The sequence below is a fragment of the Periophthalmus magnuspinnatus genome, chromosome 16 (assembly GCF_009829125.3).
Source record: "Periophthalmus magnuspinnatus isolate fPerMag1 chromosome 16, fPerMag1.2.pri, whole genome shotgun sequence".
In the NCBI taxonomy this organism is placed as follows: domain Eukaryota; kingdom Metazoa; phylum Chordata; class Actinopteri; order Gobiiformes; family Gobiidae; genus Periophthalmus; species Periophthalmus magnuspinnatus.
Window position 1 is genome coordinate 7000919 of NC_047141.1, and position 20550 is coordinate 7021468.

The 20550-nt window shown below is 39.5% G+C and overlaps 1 protein-coding gene across 5 annotated transcripts in view; it reads right to left on the minus strand.

The window, feature by feature from the left end:
* Positions 1–15054, minus strand: part of LOC117384035 (DNA-binding protein SATB1) — a 113424-nt gene extending 98370 nt beyond the window's left edge. For all 5 annotated transcript variants that reach the window (XM_055227855.1, XM_055227854.1, XM_055227852.1 and 2 more), the window contains exon 1: positions 14916–15054. The gene's annotated coding sequence lies outside the window, so the exon portion shown is untranslated. The remainder of the gene's footprint in view (positions 1–14915) is intronic.
* Positions 15055–20550: the final 5496 nt, after the last annotated feature.

The following is a 20550-nucleotide window of genomic DNA, read 5'->3' on the forward strand; positions in this document are numbered from 1 at the left end:
TTCTACTACAAATTATCAGATTGGTCGTAACTCGCCTTCCTCAAAACTCAAGTTTGCCTGGCTGAAATGATCGGGTGAATTCTGCCGTGTGGGAGTGTTTACGTTACACAGTACATAACCGACTTACACACTGTGGCGCTGACTGGTGAACCACAAACATTAGTCACGGGTAGTCAGGGAAACGAAGTAGAAGTACTTTGTTTATGTAATTTTACTGAACATAATTTAGCTGGTTTGGTTTAAGTATACAAGTCAGTGGTGCTATAGTTACAGTACATGTTATACTTAAGGAAGTCCTAGAAGTATTATCGATTTATCTTTGCGTTTCACACTTGCCTATGTATTCTCTCGCTCTCTAAAACTCCCACACCAATGGTATGAACGGCCGTTGGTTAAGTCCTTGCCCTCTAACCAGAATGTTTGTGGTATTCTAAAGGAGTGTATTTGTGGGTTTCAGGTATGAGGACTCCTTCCTGACTTAGGCTTCGGCGTGTCAACGGTCCTTTGCTCGTATACCACAACTCAAATCAAAATATTATATCTCTTGAATGGGAAAAGGTTCTCACACAATTGCCATTGCCTGAAACCTATGAATCATTTGCCTGAAACCCGTAAATAGGTGTATGGTTCTTTGTCACAAGGCACAGCTTTTTTTTTTTCAGCCGGCAAATTGAAATCGGGGAGGACCGACCAAGTGCAGCTGTTCAGAGAGCTGCTTCTGACGCGTACATTTTGCTTTACAATACATACTGTATTTTCCAGAGTATAAGTCGCACTGGAGTATAAGTCGCATCAGCCGAAAAACGCATAATAATGAAGAAAAAAAAAAACACATCTGAGTATAAGTCGCATCCACAAACTATGAAAAAAAGTGCGAATTATAGTCCGGAAAATACTTATTATTCATTTATTATTGTCATGAAGGCATCAAAACTATGAATGGACACGTGTGGATTGTAGTAAGAAAAGACTAACTCATTAAAATAAAAATAGCCTTTACCCTTTGCTTTGGTGACTGTTTTGCACTCTTGGCGTTTTTTGGCGGAATTTTTGGCGGAATTTGAACGTAATTTCATCCATCTTACTCCATGTATTAGATCTCTTAGTGGTTAAATACTTTGAACGAGAAGGTGTGTCTAAACTTTCGACGGTAGCGTAAATCCAGGCCCGTGCTTTGTACACAGCACCTATAGTTCCTTAGCGCCTTTTTCCACGTGTTCCTTTAGCATGTTTAATCCTCCGTCAAAGCAGCGGCAGGGACAAAAAGCTGATAAGACTGAATCACAGCACTGTCTCCTTCAAAAAAAAAAAATTAAAAAGATTAAAAAAAACACAAAATAAAGCATTCCGGGAGCATGTGGGCGGGTATTAACAACCTGATCTGAGTGCAGCTTTTTTTCCCCTTTCCGACAAAAGCAGCCAAACCTACACAGATACACGAATTAAGACAAGCATTCCAATGAAAGACAATGCGTTGGTTCCCCTTTTGAATAACAGAGAAACATATGGCGCTGGCGGTAATAATGTGATTTTGAATGCTTTCCGGGACTTCTGTGTGCGCTAACCGGAATGACGGCGTTTAGTGGCAGCCGTGACGGAGCCCACACTGCGGACTTCGGGTGCGTTGCTTTTGCCGATTAGGACGTGCCAGGACGCGGCGGTGAATGCGATCGGAGGAGACAATGGAACGCTTTTGATACACGGGGGGATTAAAGATGTCGTATCAAACATATGGCGAGATGCGCGCGGCCGGAGACTCCAGGGAACAGCCACTTTTGATGGTTTTGTTTTTAAAGGGTGTTTTTCAAAAGCTTTTCAAGGAGGTTTAGAAAATGGCTTAAAGGGCCTGTACCCGATTTTTTATTTTTATTTTTTTCAATTACGTGTATTTGAGCAAAATATGTCTTGCCCCAGCACAGTTATGTTTTATAAGCAGCACTTGAGGTCAAACTAAGTCCTCCGCGCGCTGTCTGCATATAGTGTTTTATTGTTCAATGAAAAGGAAGTCTGCGGTTAGCATGCTAGTTGTTCTTGTTAGCATGACCATGACGACAAAACTCTGCACTGATCTTGGAAAGTTGCGATGCTTATAAACTCATCTATGTGAATAATTAGGATGCTCTGAATGCATAAGGTAAATGAGGAATAACTTTGGATCGCTGCAAACTGTTAAAAAAAAAGAAAACAGAACTAGTTAATTTTAAAGAAAGTAATTTCTTCTTCTTCTTCTAAAAAAAAAAAAAAAAGCATGATAGATAAAAAAAAAAAAAAAAAAAAGATAAGTTTAAAGCCATACTGTGAAAATACTCCAGGCAAACACCATGGAGACAAGAACCTTTGTTATTTCATTTTTTAAATGCCTGTTCGGGCCTCCACTTCAGATATTTTTTTATTAGTATTAGCATTAAGTATTTTTGTTGTACTTTTGTAGTAATTGTATTTTGAGGTAAAAGTGCATTTGAAAGGCAATATTTAGTTAGTTTTAAGCATAGCCAATCAGAACGGTGTTTTCTGTGCTTCCTTCCGGGTTACCAAGAAATAAAAATACTAGTAACACCTTATAATAACTATACTATTTACAGCCTTAATAACTAACCAATGACCTAACCCTTTATTTAATTAGAGTATTAATTAAGTTGTTTGGAGGTTTTTATTGCATTGAACATATGTCCTCACTCTCCTCCACAAACCTGACTCTTATTTGGCCTCCTCCTGCTTGTTTCCATTGAAAAGTTGTTCCTTTGTTTATAATATTCCACAGTGTGGTCCTATCTATCTCCATGGAAAATATTTGGAAGTAGTTTTAACTATTTCCATGGAATCATGCAGGTGACGTTCCACCTCCAGAGAGTTCAGGCGTGTTGCTAAAACACTTAACTACAGACAGCGCACAGTGGTCTCATTTTGTCCCTAACTGCTGCTTTTACAACACACTCTTTGGGATAAAACACTAAATTTACTCATTAAAAACAAAAAAGAGTCAGGTATCCGCGCTTTAATTCTTCAGTTTAACCAACATATAATTTTACACATTTCAAGTTGATTCCACTCAGATTTATTGCAGTCTTTTATCCCGTCTCTCTCTAATGACATAAGTCCCGGTGTTACTGCTCTGCGCTGCGGGTGGTATGCGCGTGTGCGTGTGTGTATGTGCGTGCACGTGTGTGTCGCTCACTTTCACACATTCCCCTCGCTCCTGGAATGCAGCGATTAAGAACAACGCCATACTTTGTTATAAGCGTGTCCCAACTCGTCGCCGCTCGAAAAAAAAAAAAATGCTGGGAGTCATTGTTGTCTTTTGCTCTGTATTAGCTATCACAACAGGACCTTTGATATGAATGGGGAGGTGTGTGCGCGCGTATACATCACACTGAGCGGACTCAAATCTGTGCGCACACTCATGACCTCAAGGCATTGTATCAGATTCTTTCTCCGTGTATCTGAGCAAAATGTGTCTCAGTACATATTTAGGTCTAAATATGTGTGCTATGTGCTGTGTGCGTCTAATCATAAAGCGTTTGATTGTCAGATAATCAGGGAGTGTACGTTAGCATGCTTGTTTTTCTTGCTTCAACTGTGCTCTGGTCTCTGAAAGTTCTGAAAAGCGCTTTTAAACTCATCATGGTGAATAATTAGGATGCTCAGAATGCATAAGATAAACGAAGAATAACTTTGGACCACTGCAAAGTTTAAAACATCACATTTTTAAGGCAGTAAAAACAGGTACAGCGTCTTTAAGTCTAATCTTAGATCGACACGGTTTAAAGTTCCGATATGGGTTAAAATAGGTTAAGGTTAAGGTTTGGGTTAAGTTTATCAACACTAAAACTAGTATCGAAACTAGATACTCATTTGAGCAGGTAATGATACTAAAAAAGTCACATTCACAGGACAGAAATGAACCTTTCCTGAACAGATTTAGAATGATTTTGAGCTGCATCAGAACAAGTATAAGACACATAGACTAGTATACACACATGGACCACTATGGAACCTACTGGACGACTGAGGGAATACACAGATATAAGGCCACATGGGAATATAAAAGAAACTACTATTATTTAATATTCAAAATCTCATTCTATTGTCTAAATGAAGGGTGTGTTTTAAAATTTTGGACTCTGCATTGAGTATCAAGTCTATTCCTTAGTATAAAAGCGAGTTTGAAATGTTAGTATCGTGACAAACACTAGTACTGACTATGGTTAAGGTTAGCATCAGTCTCTAGGAAATGAATGGAAGTCAATGGAGTGTCCCCGAAATGCATGGAAACCTAACGTGTGTGAATGGGGAGGTGTGTGCTTGTGTGTGGGGGGGGAGAAGAGGGGAGGAGGAGGAGGGAGGGAGGGAGGTTGAGGGTTGGAATCCCCAGAAGAGCCCGGGCACATTACAAACTCAGACAGAGCTCTTATTTACTGGCGACAGTCTAATAAATACATTGGCTGGCAGCTAAACAGGTATTTTGCGGGGCCCGCCTCGCACACGTATAATTTGGCTGTTTGCGGAGCGCGTAATTATCGAGGTGGTAAAGGGAGACGATTAATGGTTTTAGAGAGATATCAGGATCCCAGAAAGCTCAAAAACTACTGTCAGTACTGCTGATGCTACTACTACTACTACAGGCACTACTACTACTGCTACTACTACTTCTACTGCTGCTACTACTAATACTGCTACTACTGCTACTAGATATCAGGATCCCAGAAGCTCAAAAACTACTGCCAGTACTGATGATGCTACTACCTTTGGTACTACTATTACTACTATTACCACTACTACAGATACTGGTGGTACTACTACCACAACTACAATTACAGATACTGCTGCTACTACTACTACTACTACCACTACTGCTGCTGCTACTTCTTGCACTACTACTGCTACTAGATATGAGGATCCCAAAAGCTTAAAATCTACTGTGAGTACTCACACTACTAATACTGCCACTAATACTACTACTACTATTATGACTATTACTGCTGCTGCAGCTGCTGATTTACTGATAATACTTCTGCTACTACTACTACTACTGCTGCTCCTGCTACTACTACTGCTGCTCCTGCTACTACTACTGCTTCTACGAGGGACCACACAAAGAGACAGAGGTGTTGTGTGGGGATTACACATCAGATCACAGATTCCAAACTTGTAATAGTGGAAAAGCATATTTGATAACTATCGCAAATACTTACGTTTCTATGTTATATTTGAATATGTAGTTCAATAATTAAAGCCCCACTGTAAAAATAAAATAGACCAAAATAAAAGCATATTATGTTTTTTGTTGAGGTTTTTTTTTTTTTTTTTTTTCATTAAGAATGTTTTTATTTTAAACAGAAAAATGCGTCCTCACTGTGAGCGGGCTTACATCTCCACAAACCCGACTCTTATTTGACCTGGTATATTCCTTTGACTCTAAAATTCCACAGTTTGACGTAAATGCATCTTATCTCTAAGATAAATGTTCTGACGTGTGGTTTTAAATTTCATTTTCCATGAAATCATGCAGGCGATCTTCAGAAAGTTACACAGTATTGCTTTAAACTTGACTTGACATGATAAAACATGGTATTCCAGGCCAGATATGGAAAAAGTTACTTCACATTTTCAACTCAGAACAGTTTAATATGTTAGGAAAATGGATAAATCTGTCAGATGGAAGACCAACAGTGAACATTGTGTTAGCTGATACTGCAGTAACTGTACATTTCTACGTATCCTACATCAATATTTCTACATGTACTACCCACAAACATACCAGACAAATCTCACGTGCCGTATTTAGTTCCTCACAATTGTCAAAACAATCAGTGTAGGCGGCATTTCACCAACCAACCGGAAAGAAAGAACGAATGACAGCAAAATATAGGCTGTACAGTGAATATGAGCGCCTCAAGAGAACAACATACACTTGTACTCGTCTATTGTTTTAAAATAAATACTGGATATAATATTGGATTTTTGGACATAAACTTTTTCTATGAAGGTTGTATTCACATGTTAACTCAGCCAATGAAAAAATCAATAAAACTTAACATAAACTCAATCTTGGTGTAAAGTAATCAATCCCAAATATAGCAATATATGTCAGAAAAATAGAAATTTGAATTCAGATACAAAGCCATAAGAGTTGTGCATTGAGGAGGTAGTGGCTTTCCGGGTTACTACAGTACAACGTTGCTCTAGTTTCGATTGTGTGTGAAAACCAACGCCAGGGTGACATCAAAAACAAGACACAGGTATGAGACGGTAAACAGTGTAAATTTACAGGAACATTTTGGCAGTTTTTGTTTTTTTTAATTGAAACTTTTGCGGATTGAATCTTTGACATACTATTTCAACGCGTTTCCATAATATCACGTAGCAATTTCGGGTATAAAAACTCACATATTTGTTTTTATTTTAATAGATTCTTTTTCCAGACCAAGTTTTAGTTTGTTTTAGTCGAATCTATTAAAATAAATGAACGGATATTACATTCAATACAAACATTCGGTTTTGATTCACATGTAAACAACAAAAAAAGGTGCTTTTACTTTGATATTTTCGTTTTATTTGCGATAAAGTTGCGCAATGGGGCTTTATTTATTGAACTGTTTATCAAAATATAACATTGATACCTCAATATCCAAGCGAGTGTCGAATGTAGTTTTCTTCTCTTGTTGTTTTACCGTCATCTAGATAATTATGTACGTTTGGATCTGCTATCTATGTGTAATCCTAATCAAATACCTATCTCTTTGTGTGGTCTCTCATAGTAGCAGCCGCACCAGAAGCAGTAGTAGTACTAGTGGTAGTAGTAGTAGTAGTAGTAGTAGTAGTAGTAGTAGTTAGGCCTATCACGATAACCAATATTGAAGTATGAAGTATGAAATATTGAGCCCTAAATACATAGTTTCAGCTAGCACATATTGAACTTGGTAAATCGATATAGTAATTATCATGACAGCCTAGTAGTTGTAGTAGTAGTTGTAGTAGTAGGAGTAGTAGTAGTAGTAGTAAGGCCTGTCATGATAACCAATTTTAAAGTATGCAATATTGAGCCCCAAAAGACATAGTTCTAGCTAACATATATTGAACGATAAGTTGATATAGTAATTATCATGACAGGCCTAGTAGTAGTAGTAGTAGTAGGAGTAGTACTAGTAGTAGTTAGACCTGTCACAAGAACACATTTTGAAGTATGAAAGATTGAGTCCTAAAAATATAGTTCCAGCTAACATATATTGAACGATAGGTCGATTTTGTAATTATCGTGACAGGCCTAGTAGTAGTACTAGTAGTTGCCGTAGTAGTAGTAGTAGTAGTAGGAGTCGTAGTAGTAGTTAGGCCTGTCACAATAACCAATTTTGAAGTATGAAATACTGAGCATTAAAAATATAGTTCCAGCTAACATATATTGAACTATAAGTCGATATAGTAATTATCATGGCAGCCCTAGTAGTAGTAGTAGTAGTAGTAGTAGTAGTAGTAGTAATACTTAGGCCTGTCACGTTAACAAATTTTGAAGTATGAAACATTGAGCCCCAAAAAGTATAGTTCCAGCTAACATATATTGATAGTAATTACAGTGACAGGCCTAGTAGTAGTAGTAATAGTAGTAGTAGTAGTATTAGTAGTTGCAGTAAATCCAAAGTGATATCTGAATTTCAAGTAGTTTCCATTTGAAAGCACCAAAACCTGGAATACACAACTTCTTATGTATAACAAATCCGCACGTCCCATTCAAACCAATAGTATCACAGCTGCACGACACGACCGCAGTATTTCAGTCACGTTCAACCCTTTTTTTTTATCTCTACACGATTAAGATTAAGACCGCCATTTTGACAAGTTTGCAGATTGATTCATGCTCCATTACGTCCGATCATAACCAGCTCGTCTGACAGCGGTAACAACACTTCACCCGAAATCTCCCAAGGGGGCGCTAATTGGTCCCTAGGGGTCAACTTTGTGTCAGCTCTCACTCTCCTCTGCACGGAATCTACCTGCCAACCTTTAACGCACACACACACACACACACACATAGACTTTTCAACTGATTAATCATTTGAATTGCTAGCTTATCCTGCATAATAGCTGCTAACGCTGTAGTTTAGACGTCTATAAACGCTTTCTGAAATGTATCGGATTCTTCTAGTAGTTTAGTAGTTTATCAGTTCATATTTTAGTCTTTTTTTCCAAACGTTAAAGGCCCAAAGATCAAAATAATATAACTGGTCATATACTATACTAATTATAAACCGTTTTATTGTCCGTTCACTAGGAATTGCGCGTTTACATGCTAGTTTTTGTTAGCATCACAGTGAAGGCGAAACTTCACTTCGTCTCTGTTGTGAAAAGCGCTTATAAACTCATCACGGTGAGTAATTAGGATGGTCAGAATGCATAAGGTAAGTGAGGAATAATGTTGGATCACTGCAAATAGATTCTGCTTTTCAAATTTGTAAGACGGCAAAAAATAATATATGTATGATTTGTAAGTTGGGGGGGGGGGATAGTAACGAGATTAATCACTTTGCGAATTGTCACTGCTCTGTTTTTTAAAATCTATAAAAATTTGGATGATAAAACTGCACAATGAGCTGAATGCACAACACCAGAAGTGAAATTTATGTCAGAAAAAAATGTAGTAGAATCAGATATAAGGCCTTAAGAGTTGTAAATTGAGGAGGGAAGTGGCTTTCTGCGTTACTACAGTACGACGTTGCTCTAATTTCGATTAATATGAAAACCGATACTAAGGACAAATCAAAAATATGGCAGAGATGAGACTGTAAACAATTTGAAGTGAACTGAAACTTGCAGCATTGTTCATGTTCTATCTAATTAAATGAATCAAAAAAAACCTTTGAGTTGTTTCTAATATGCTGGAAAAATACAGAATTGACTTTGGTTTGTTTTTTTCTTATAGTTTTTTTTACTGACAGTTTGAAATATTTTGCTATAATTATGTAAAACGTTGTACGAAGTGGGATTTTGAAATTATGGTGCTACTCATGGATTCATTTATATGCGACATTTCGAGGACCCGTTCGAAACATATAATATTACATCTTAATATGAATAATTGCTAATCACTATAGCAACGCACGGGATAGCATGGCAAAATCAAACTGTGTGGCGAAACGTACGTAGAGATATTTACGCAAAAACAGTACAAGCTGCTTAACAACATCACGCTATAACTGTTTAATGAATGCTAACTTTAGCATTTAGCATTTTGAAATCCACATTAGTTTAAACACTGAATTCTCACTGAATATTCTCCGGCACATGTTTTTAAATTAAACTATATATATGTTTTAATTGAGTATTTTTGCTACACCTCGTCGCCATGGTTTCGGCTGCAGAGGAGTACTTTAACGTCGCAGGTAACACATTCGAGACATCACATCACCGGTTTCAACTTCCTGTTTTATGCAACATTTTTCTTCGCTCAAAACATATTTAAAGCCGTTGTTCCATTCCATACATACAAGTCCTACCTTATACAAGTATGTGGGGCTAGCAACTGTCTGTACAATTCTTATCATTCCTGCTCGACAAGTTCACAATATGTACGGTACTGCAAACAAAGAAGTAATAGTATGATTGATTGGAGAAGTAGGGAGTAGTGTTGATTTATTTACATTTTAGACCTACATAAGTTGACTTTGGCGAGATTTCAATATATAGTATGTCAAATTTGAGTAAGTAACTGACGGTTTTTATTTATTTTTTTCAAATTTTAAGTTTAATTTGTTCTTGTTCTAGCTAGTTTTGCATGGAAAAATCCTGTTTAAAAGCATGTGAGCATTATCAGGTGCAAAAATTGAAATTTGAATGAATAAAAGGATATTCTATACGGTTTAATTGGGTTTAAAACTACACGATAATACATAGCCACTGTAGGATTATAAAAACTCAAAGCATTGTTCATTACCTGTATTATTTTTCACATTCACAAAGAGACGGAAAGATGGTTTTTAACAGGAAACCGCTGAATTCTATCAAGAGACTGACGGTATGCTACAGTGTTTTTACAGTGTTGTTTCATGGTGTTGTTTTGCAGCGAGAGTGGCACAAGGAGGAAGCAGACGTATATCTTCTATCAGTGGCCGGGCAAACCACAGGAGCGAACCATCACTTCGCTGTACACAACAAAGGGCCCTAACCCGGTTCCCATTCCGCCTGCCAGCCTTGACCTCCTAAACAGCTACCCGCATGACCTCGATACAGCAAAAAGGGGTAGAGACGTGCGACCGCAAAGATGGATTCATGCAGTAGAGCTAATGATAATGAGAACGCGTTTTTTTTAGGGTTTTAAACTTCAAATTCGAAGGTAAGATTATGTTTGACTCGCAAGACGTTTCAAAAAGTTGCTATCAAATGCATTATTAGGAATTCATATCTCAAAAAGCAATACAATTATGAACAAAATTGAATAAAAATACAAAGTTATGACAACGTGGAAGAAGTTCACGCACGGCAAGGCAACAAAAAGTATTCTATGTTTGTGAAGTGTCCAAAAGCGAATAAGATTTTGAAACGTAACCTAACACAACACTCTGCAGCTGATTTAATTGCAAATAATTATATAAATTAGCCTAATTATCACAAATCACTGTTATTATCCGTAGAACATTCAAGCAGGTCTTAAAGGTAGACTGTCTTAATACCGTATTGAAACACTTACAATACAATGCTATGTTTGAATTGAATGCGAAAAAGATAGAAATCAAAATTTTTAACATCTGCACATCTGCTACAGAGCTGAGAATCACAATCACACTCGAAATTCGAATGTGGAAATTTGCAAAAGCGTCGACAAACACGATCCCAGCCACGCAAAGCTACGTTCAAACACACTGTGACCGCTTTCAATATGGACTGAAGCATAAACAACGCAACAGCCAGCCTACTTAGCGACATCATTAGAAGCCTTTTTTTCCAACCACCCAAACCACCGAGTAAGTATTTTCCAGTCAATCAAAAACGGTGACAGTGTGGAGGTTTTGATACCAGAGTTCAGTAAGTTCAAATTTGCATTTTACAGACAGAAATGTTTTCAAGACCAAAAAAAAAAACCAAAAACTTTGACCACAACGGAGAGATTACGCACACGAATATTGTAATTAGATGTTATAAATGGCATCGCTACACAGCACGTTACACTCTAAAGGCGAATGCGTGAAAAGCATTAAGAGATCGTGCGGTAGCCGTGATTTTACAGAAATGTTTGAATTTAATGTCAGTTTGTAAGATTTTTCAAGCAAAATCGAAATTCCCTCAGGTTCACCCCACAATTCAAACACGATCATCTTTTCATAACTTTAACCACAAATGACAGATTATGCAAAACAATATAACAATTTGGTTTTAATCTTAAATAACATGAGTACGAAGCGTTACAAAGTGCATGCGGTAACTCTGATTTGACAGAAATCTACAAATCTGATGGTGATTTCTGAGATTTTTCAAGCAAAAATCCAAATTCTTTCAATGCAACATGATTTTCTTTTCATATTTTTGACAATGGAGAGGTATTATAAACTGCGTCATTATACACTGAACATAAATGCGTCAAAAGTTTGATTTTACATGTTTAACTTTTATGTCAATTTCTGAGATTTTTCAAGCAAAATCAAAATTCCTTCAGATTCACCCCACAATGCAATACGATCATGCTTTCATATCTTTAACAATGGAGAGGTATTACAAACTGCATGAATAGATAACACATTACAAACTGAACGTAAACGCGTAAAGAGGTTTCACAAACGCATCACGGAGTGCGCTAACCGTGATTTCACAGATACGTTTGAATTTCACGTCGATTCCTGAGATTTTTCAAGAGCAAAATCAAAATCCCTTCAGATTCACCCAACAATGCAACGCGATCATCTTGTCACATCTTTAACCACAGTGCAGAGATTATGCAAAACAATATTATAATTTGAATCTTAAATAACATAAATAGAACACATTTCAGCACAAAACGCTTTTTTACGAAGTGCGGTAACTCTTGATTTTACTCAAACGCTCAAATTTGATGATGATTTCTGAGATTTTCAAAAGCAAAAGCAAAATTCGGTCAAGTTCACACAACAGTGCATTGCGATGATCTTTTTTATATCTTTAACAACAATGGAGAGATTATGCAAAAAGAATGTTATAATTTGATATTATAAATTGCATCAACACATAACATAACATAGCATAACACACTAAACGCTAAACGTAAATGCGCATGAAGCTTGACATCGAGAACATTGCAAAGCGCAGAAGCTGTGATTTTAAATGTGCAAATGTGAAATGTGCAAATTCCATTACAATTTCTGAGATTTTTTCGAGCAAAATCTAAATTCCTTCACCCACCTCATCATATCTTTAACCACGATGGAGAGATTATACAAACAATACTGCAACTTCTTATTAATAAAATCAATAGATAACACAGTGCTAATCAGAAATGCATTTAAAGTTCGAGATTAAGAGCGGTAAACAGGAGTTGACAGAAATGCTCAAATCCGATGTCAATTTCTGAGATTTTTCAAGAGCCAAATCAAAATTCCTTTAGATTCACCCAACAAGACAACGTGGTCATAATTTCATATCATTAACCACCATTAAATTCCACCAAAAAAATGTCGATATGAACCTAAAAATGCACGAACAGACAGCACCTTACTCACTGAATACGTAAAAAAAAAAGTTTAAAATCAGGAATACATGTACAAAGTGCTGTGATTTTACAGTTAAGCATCTCTATGGTTATGAATCATATTTCATAGTTTTACAGTGCACAGGCATCTCCAAATCGTAAACAGTTTGTGGTGACTCATAGTTCAAATCTGTGCCCTGATTTAGGCCCCGAGCCAGCCTTTTAAAGATACTCTACCTGTGCAAATTCACCCTTTGTCTTTCACACGAGAATTTTGAACGTGCTTTTCCCAGCAGATATTTCAATTATTTTCTTAGAAGTTGACAAATCAATATGCAAGCCAAACGTTTCTGATGCAACTTCTCCAAATTTACACAAAATTCACCTCTAAAAATGACATACTAAACGTGTTATTATATGATCTCACGTTGTTAAGTTAGCTATTAGTTAAAAATAAGTGCTTTTGAAACAATTTTGCAGTTATTAATGACATATTTTAAACTTTTACTTGCTACCTGTCCTTCATCCTACATTTTTAGGTAATGTCCTAGTGTTTTATTGATGCCAAACCAATTGTTTTAAAAAGAAATCAACACTTTTGGGTGTTAGGGCATTCACTGCTGTTCCAATCTCTCTGCGCATTCCGACTAATAAAAAAAACAAAACTTAAATTATGTAACGTTATTATCTTAAATTCCACGAGTTCTTCCTTCCACGCCCCACCACATCCAAGAACGTGTCTCTTTTTCTACAATTTGAGCTGGTCACGATGGCTCTTTTACGCTAAAAACACGCGCTTAGACAATTTTGTGGTTACACGCGTCATATTTAAACTTTTACGCGTAACGTTTGGCGCAAGAAACGTTTGACCCCGCGCAGTTATTGGCGCAATTACTGAAGTGGAATCGGTGTTACGTGCTACTCCGCATCCCCCTCAGCATCAGCAGCACCGTCCTGACTGTCGCCTTTTCTTTCTCTCTCCCCTCCAAGTGTCGTCTCGTTTTGGAAAGTGTATTAATCCGTGACGCGTAATTTAACGGTAAATATATGGAGAGGCAGATGAAGCAGAACTAACAAACTAATAAAAAAAAAATACTAAAATGAGATCGTGTCTAGTTTAATATACCGAGGCAGCAGCGTGGAAGGTTTGGAACGAGCTGTCCGAAATAAGTTCCTATTCCGTTATCAGATCCTAACGCGTGTTTTTCAAATCGCGCGCATTGATCTGTTAAAATCAAAACAACTATAAAAGGTACGTGTCAGTGTTGCATAGATCTATTTAGTAATGTGAGTAAGTGTGAATGAATAATATTAGGCTTAGGTTTGTGGTTTAGAGCGGGTACGCGCCAGATTTGGAGACAGGTATTTACCGGAACACGTGTGCGTAATTTCTAGAAAGTTATAAGTAGGCTAGTTAATCTATTTGTGGTGTGTGAAGTGTGCCACGAAGAACGAGCGGGGTAGAAAGTCTGGTGCCAGGTGTGGGAAACAGCCAAAAACACACTGGAACACTCTTTATTTAAATAGTTTATGCTTTGATATAAAGGTATTGCTTTTACGCACGCACTACCGTTTAAAGTATTAAGCGTAAAATAATATTAATAGGTTGAGTAGATGTAAAACTGGCAAGCTACTTTTAAATACGCAGTTTGGTACAGTGGTATAAATACATTTTTTTTTACCCAAAAGCTGATCCACATATAGCCAAAAGTTTAAAATTCTCCGTAAAACGCGTAATTTGTTCTTGGCGTATTTAACACACAAGCAAAACACGTGCGCATAAATCTGGCTGTTTAAAAGAATCAACTTAGATCGTTGCAATTCATCTTAATTCTGTGAGACGCACGGACACCGCGAGCACATCCAAATTATGCCTTATTCAGACTCGCACCTGTTTGGCACAATTACGCACAGAACTAAGCTATTAAGATTGATAACCCGCTGCGACTCTGTGGTTGTGATCAAACTTTTGGAGCGATCAGATTTGGAGCTGTATAAAGTTGTGACGCCTAAGTTAAAGCGTTTGCAAAAGCATCGTTTGGCACCATTGTCTGTTGTATCAAATGTTGCCTTCCTCCTGGCATTGTACATTGTTCATATCTGCACTCTGCACGCTGCTATAATTGTGTGCACATAGTTATTAGCGAGAAAGAATGAAGTTGGACTGGATGCGCTCCATGTAATAAGTGACCCGGAGACACAACCCACGTCAGCCCGCTCATTACGCACGCTTGTTCGGTCAAAGTGCAGTGGAAGAGCCGGGTCCTACCTGTATCTCAGCGCAGGGCCGGCCGCTTGTCTTCCATCAAAAGTTGAACCTCTTTTCCTTGAGTCACCGCGAGACCGTGCGTGCAGCGTGAGCGGCGTAAACAGCGACACGAGCGAGCGCAGCGGCGGTCCGGAGAGCAGAGAGCGCGAGGAGAAGTGGAGAGAGGTGCAGGAGCGCGCGGCAGTGTGGAGGCAGCTTTGAGGGGGCGGCAGGTAAAGCGCGCCCCTCCCTCTGACGCTCTGCCGCTCTGCCGCGCTGCTCTGCCGCTGATGCTCGCAGCGATGATTTGCCAGCTGTGGCGCAGCTTGTCTCATTGCCCCACTTTGGTTTTTACAGGCGCTCCTCTCTGACGCGCGGCTCTCTCGGGACTCTCGGGCACACGCTCTCACACTCTCTCACGTGCATGTGGAGGCACGAGGGCGCGCACCAGAGGAGAAAGCGACAGCCGTTTCAAAGTGAGACAAGACGTGTAGAAATTACACAGAGAAGAGGAGGCTTCGGGGCTTGTTTAAAGCAAGGGTGAGATGTCACGTGCATGCGCACACGCACGGAGTATTGGAGAAAAGGGAGCCGCACGAGAACTCGTTCTTGTTCAGTTATGTTTGTCTGTTTATCTGCATACAGCCGTGTTTCTCATGATTTGTATGAAAGAGTGTGCACGTGTTAGGTGAGGAAACATGTGCACGCGCAATAAGACACCAGAACCATATTGTGCACGTTACCCGCACGTGCACTGAGGAAGTAAGTCACTTAAGAGTAAAGTCAACAGTGAGTCCTATAGCAGTTCTCTGACACGTGCGGGTGTGGAGAAAAGTGATTAAAATTATAGTGCACGCACGCACACGTGCTCAGGTCATCCAACAGACAAGCCCAGGTCTGGTCTAAAGAGGTCAAGTGTGACACGACGCACGGAGACGCACTGACGCGTGGTGTTTAGATGCGGGCTGATAAAGAGACAACGAGTTAAAGTCAAAGAAGCGCTTCACTCGCACAATGAGCACTCGTGCGCGCGCAGGGGGCACCAGCGCGCAGAGATCACTTGAGGAAACATTCAGCTGGTCACAGTCAGTGCCGTGCGCGTGAGGGCTCATGTCATGTACACAGTAAACAGCTCAAGACAATACACGACACTGGTGTATACCCCTCAGCGAATGACTGCAGTTTGTCATTGCTCAAAAGTGATTCTGCGTTATACATGTATTTAAATTGAACATGTAGGAGCGCAGTTTTTAAAAGTATAGACGCAGAGAAGTCCCAGACGAGAGGTAAAAATCCTGTGATATATGACAAATATGCCAATGTACGTTAAAGATGCAAAAATGCTAGTTTTTAAAGTTAAGGGCCAAAGAGGACAGGACTTTACGCACGGACACACGCAGAGACCGTGAGAGCGAGGGGACAGCGAGAGGAAGCCATTCATTTTCATATTTATTGAACTGCTCTTGGCAAGAAGCCGCGAGGTGAGGACTACTCCACACGCACGCGCACAATCCCCGGGGACACGTGCACGCGCGTCGAGTGCCTCAATCATGTCCTTCATCTTCATATTCAATCTTTACGCGCGTGGAGCTGAAGCAGAAGTCCCCACCAGGGCCAGAGCGTGTTAGAGGGGAGGCCACGGCGTCAAGGGCTCACACGCACGCGCTCAATCCGGACACGCGCGGTCACACTCGGACACGCGCACGCTCACAGGTGCCAGAGGCCTGAAGAGTGACCGGTGTTATGTTTAGCGCAATGATAAGTTCGTAACGTGTAATATGCAGACATTTAGACAACTGTACGCAGATGGATAAAATGAGTATTAATTAAAATGGCGGGGTAATTCTTAAAATCTGGGGTAATTGGAAATTTTATAAATCACAACTCACGCGACGCTGTGCGCAAAAACCTAAACAGTGAGACCGAAAACAACGGTATAACAGGAATTTCTCATGACAGCGGGCACGGAGCAGCATGGGAAAGTGGCTCCTCTTTCTCTCAGTTGCGCGCGCACACACAGTCTCGCGCACATACTCCCACGCACACACGCACACCCGCTCACAGGACGCGTAAACATATAGACGCTATAGTATCCCACCGATCATAAACGCATTTACGATCCTGAATCTAAACTTGGGGAAATCCTGAATGGTTCCAGTGAAGTTGCTGGAACCGAGCGCGCGGCCGACGACACGAGCGCGCGCCGCAGTCTGTTCATCTGTTTGCACATAATTCAAATTTAAACAGAGCTCCCGCAGTTAAGCAGCTCATATAGAATCATTAAGCCGTTTATTATTGCGCGTTTTCAATACAACACATTTGGAAATATATTCAGCCAAACTGCCCGGTTTTACGAATGACCACGTAACAAACATATGCTTTTGTAGTTACGTTTTACGCGTCATGTATTTATCATGTGGAATAGTTTAAACGTACAGGCTGTTCTTGGATTTTATCTTCTTACTATATATGACATTTGGAGGACTTTTCATCATTCAAAAAGATATATTATTTTGTTTTAAATTGTTAATTGCTATGACACCAATCCTCATTTTTCACCATTCCGAAATCCATGGATGACTTATTTACATATCCTCTACGCTCTTTTTTTCTCTTTTTATCTTTACGCACGGCCCGTAGTGACTTCATTGTGTTAAATATGGCTCACCCTATCTTTTATAGAGAATGTATTGTGGGATGTGTTTTTAAAATAATCCTAAAGAATAATAAACTATGAATAAACTATGTAAAATATGTTGCGTTTTGAATTGAAAGCGGTACACAACATTTAACAAAAATTGTCGCTGTTGCGTTTGAACGCGAGCCACGGACGCGCTTCAGAAATAACCCAAGGAGTGATGCGCACAAGCTGGAATCTATACCGCAACAGTTCGCTTCCAAATGGAGAAATTAAACGACAGCTCTGTCAGACTTGGGCTATATAAAGTTATCTCTCCATACTTCTGAATACGCGCGAATGGTTAGAAAGAACGAGGGGGGGAAAAAAAAACAAGACGCCGCAGCTACGTTTGGACACGCATTCCCAAACAAACAAACGTGGTTTCAAAAATAACCCAGGCACATCACAGCGCGTCCTTCAGCTCCTTCGTGACTTTGCCTCCGCTCCATATGTCCTTGTTCATTTGTGGCACATCTCCTCCTCTCTCCCAACCCCCCCACCCCCTCGTGCGCGCGCGTGTGTGATTGACAGGTAATTTGCGCGTGCGTGGCGAGCGGCGGCAGGTGCGCGAGCCCACAGGTAATCCAGCTGTTTGCCTCTGCGCGCGCCGCGGCTCCTTTCGCGGTTCACGGGGAGCGCGTTTGGCACAGCAGACGGTCCGCGGAGAGGCGAGGATGGAGAGGTTTTACGCACAGGTTTATAACGGAGCCTTCCTTTGACATGACATATTTTGCGTTACATATTTTATCATGGGGCTTGGAACTCGAAGAAACAGTAAGTATTGTGAAAAATAAATTAACATTACGCACGGGAGCAACGCCAGAAATGCTCACAAACAACTTTCGCACGCGTAAAAATATAGATTATCGCCACGCGGAAACAGTTATATTTTAAACAGGGGCCCAAATATTAAAACCAAACTGTAAACTGTAAACAACCATGTAATAGTCTACTCTTTTTGGGGGTAAAACGATATTAATTATGACAAATAAACGCTTTTGAATGCACTTAGATGTTGCCAGTAATACGGCGCATTACAAAACGTGGACGTACAATTTGACCTTTATGATAATGTGTGGCTGGGTTTAAGGTGACATCTTAAGCTCTTGTTGCCTATTGCATTTGTGGATTCTTAATTTGGATATAATTTACAGATACAAAAAAATAAAAAATACAATCTGAGACAGTGGCATCACAAGATACTGGCCTAAATAGGACACACATTTGACATATAAACAAACATACGGCCTGCTATGCCAGTAAAGGTCCAGTATTATTTTGCATATTCAGAATTCTCTAATTGAGGCTAAAACAATACGAAAAGACGTTTTTGGTTCATTGGGAAATTTATGCAGGAGACAGACAGACGCAGAGAAAGGGAGAATGGTGCTTATGTGAATTGCCACCTCCAGATCCTTCTCAGAAAACTGTTTTTGTTGTGGTTTCTTCACCGCTCCACAAAAAGTTTCATTCTGAGCCGAGTGTAAATTTTAAAACAAGACCAAAAAAAAAAAAAAAAAAAAAAGAAACAGTAAGAAAAAAAGAGTGTGCAGCTTCGTCCCTGGAGAGAGCCAAGCGTAAAAAGTTCCACAAACGCATCCAAACGCGCGTCTTGGTTCCTCTCTCTCTCCATCTTTCCCCCTGTCTCATTACGCACACGAGTTTTGATCATCGCGGAAAACAGCTGCCGCGGCTCGGAGCGGAGACAGGGGGTGCAGGGACAGAAGTGACCGCCAGAGGGCCCAATGAGGCGCGGAGAGGGGCACGAGGAGCGTTTAGGGTGACCACTGAGAGGTGGAGAAAAAAGAGGGACACGCTGTGGAATGTGGTGGGACATGGAGAGATGGATTCTGGACATTTAAAACCGGAGTATGCAACGATTTTACCCAAAAATTGACAAAAATAAAGGCATGTTTTTGTTTTGTTTTCATTATCAAGGCTTTTATAGCAGTAAAAACACCCAAAAACATGTGTTACTCTGAGTGGACTTGCATCTCCACAAACCTGATTGTGGAAATGGTTGTTCCTTTGGTTATAATATTCCACACTACGGCATAAAACTTATCTATCTCCATGGAGTATGGTTTTAACTTTCTGTCTCCGTGGAATAACGCAGTTGACTTTCCACCCTGAGAAAGTTACTTACTATCACTTTAAAGCGTCTCAAGGGAAGTTTCTGTAGCTCCAATAAACACCTAAACAGTAAAAACACAGTACCACATGATGATCCACACATACACCTCCAGTCAAAGGTTTGGACACACCTACATATTTAGTGTTTTATTTATGTTACTATATTTTAGGGAAGGTATATGCAATAATGTAGCAAAGAAAACAACTAATAACTAAACATGTTTCAGACTTTAAACTTGGTCACTTTTTGCTTTCTCTGCAGCGCTCTAAACCTTTGGCCTTCTCTCAACGAGCTCCTGAATGAAGTCTCCTGAAATGGTTTTCTCTTCGTAGCTGTGCCGCATCAGGGCCAAGAAATGCCAAATGTGCAAAGCAGTCATCAAAACAAAAAGTAAGCACTATTTTTTATTTTAAATTTATATCTGACATGTTTTGAGTTATTTTGAGTTAATGTTTTGTTCACTACATTCCATATCTGTCCATTCATTTGTTCGTTCTGATGCCGTCAAAGAGAATCTACAATGTAAATAATCATGGGAACAAAGTGGAAAAATAAATAAAATAAATAAAACCTTTGACTGGTCGTGTATAATAAAAGTGCTACCAGGATAAATCAAATAAAAGTTAAAAATGTACAAAATTCAAACATTATCGGTTGGGGGTGGTTCAGAGGGAGGGGTTGATGCTTCGGCAGCTCTGTGTAACATCTGGGCAGGAGCTCCTCAGACTGTCCTGTGTGCTGTGCAGAGGGGGCAGGGAGTTCCCCAACATGAACCTGAAAAGTACAGCGATACAGGAAGTAGCAGTGAGTTCTAAAATACCTCTACCTCTGTCATCAACACG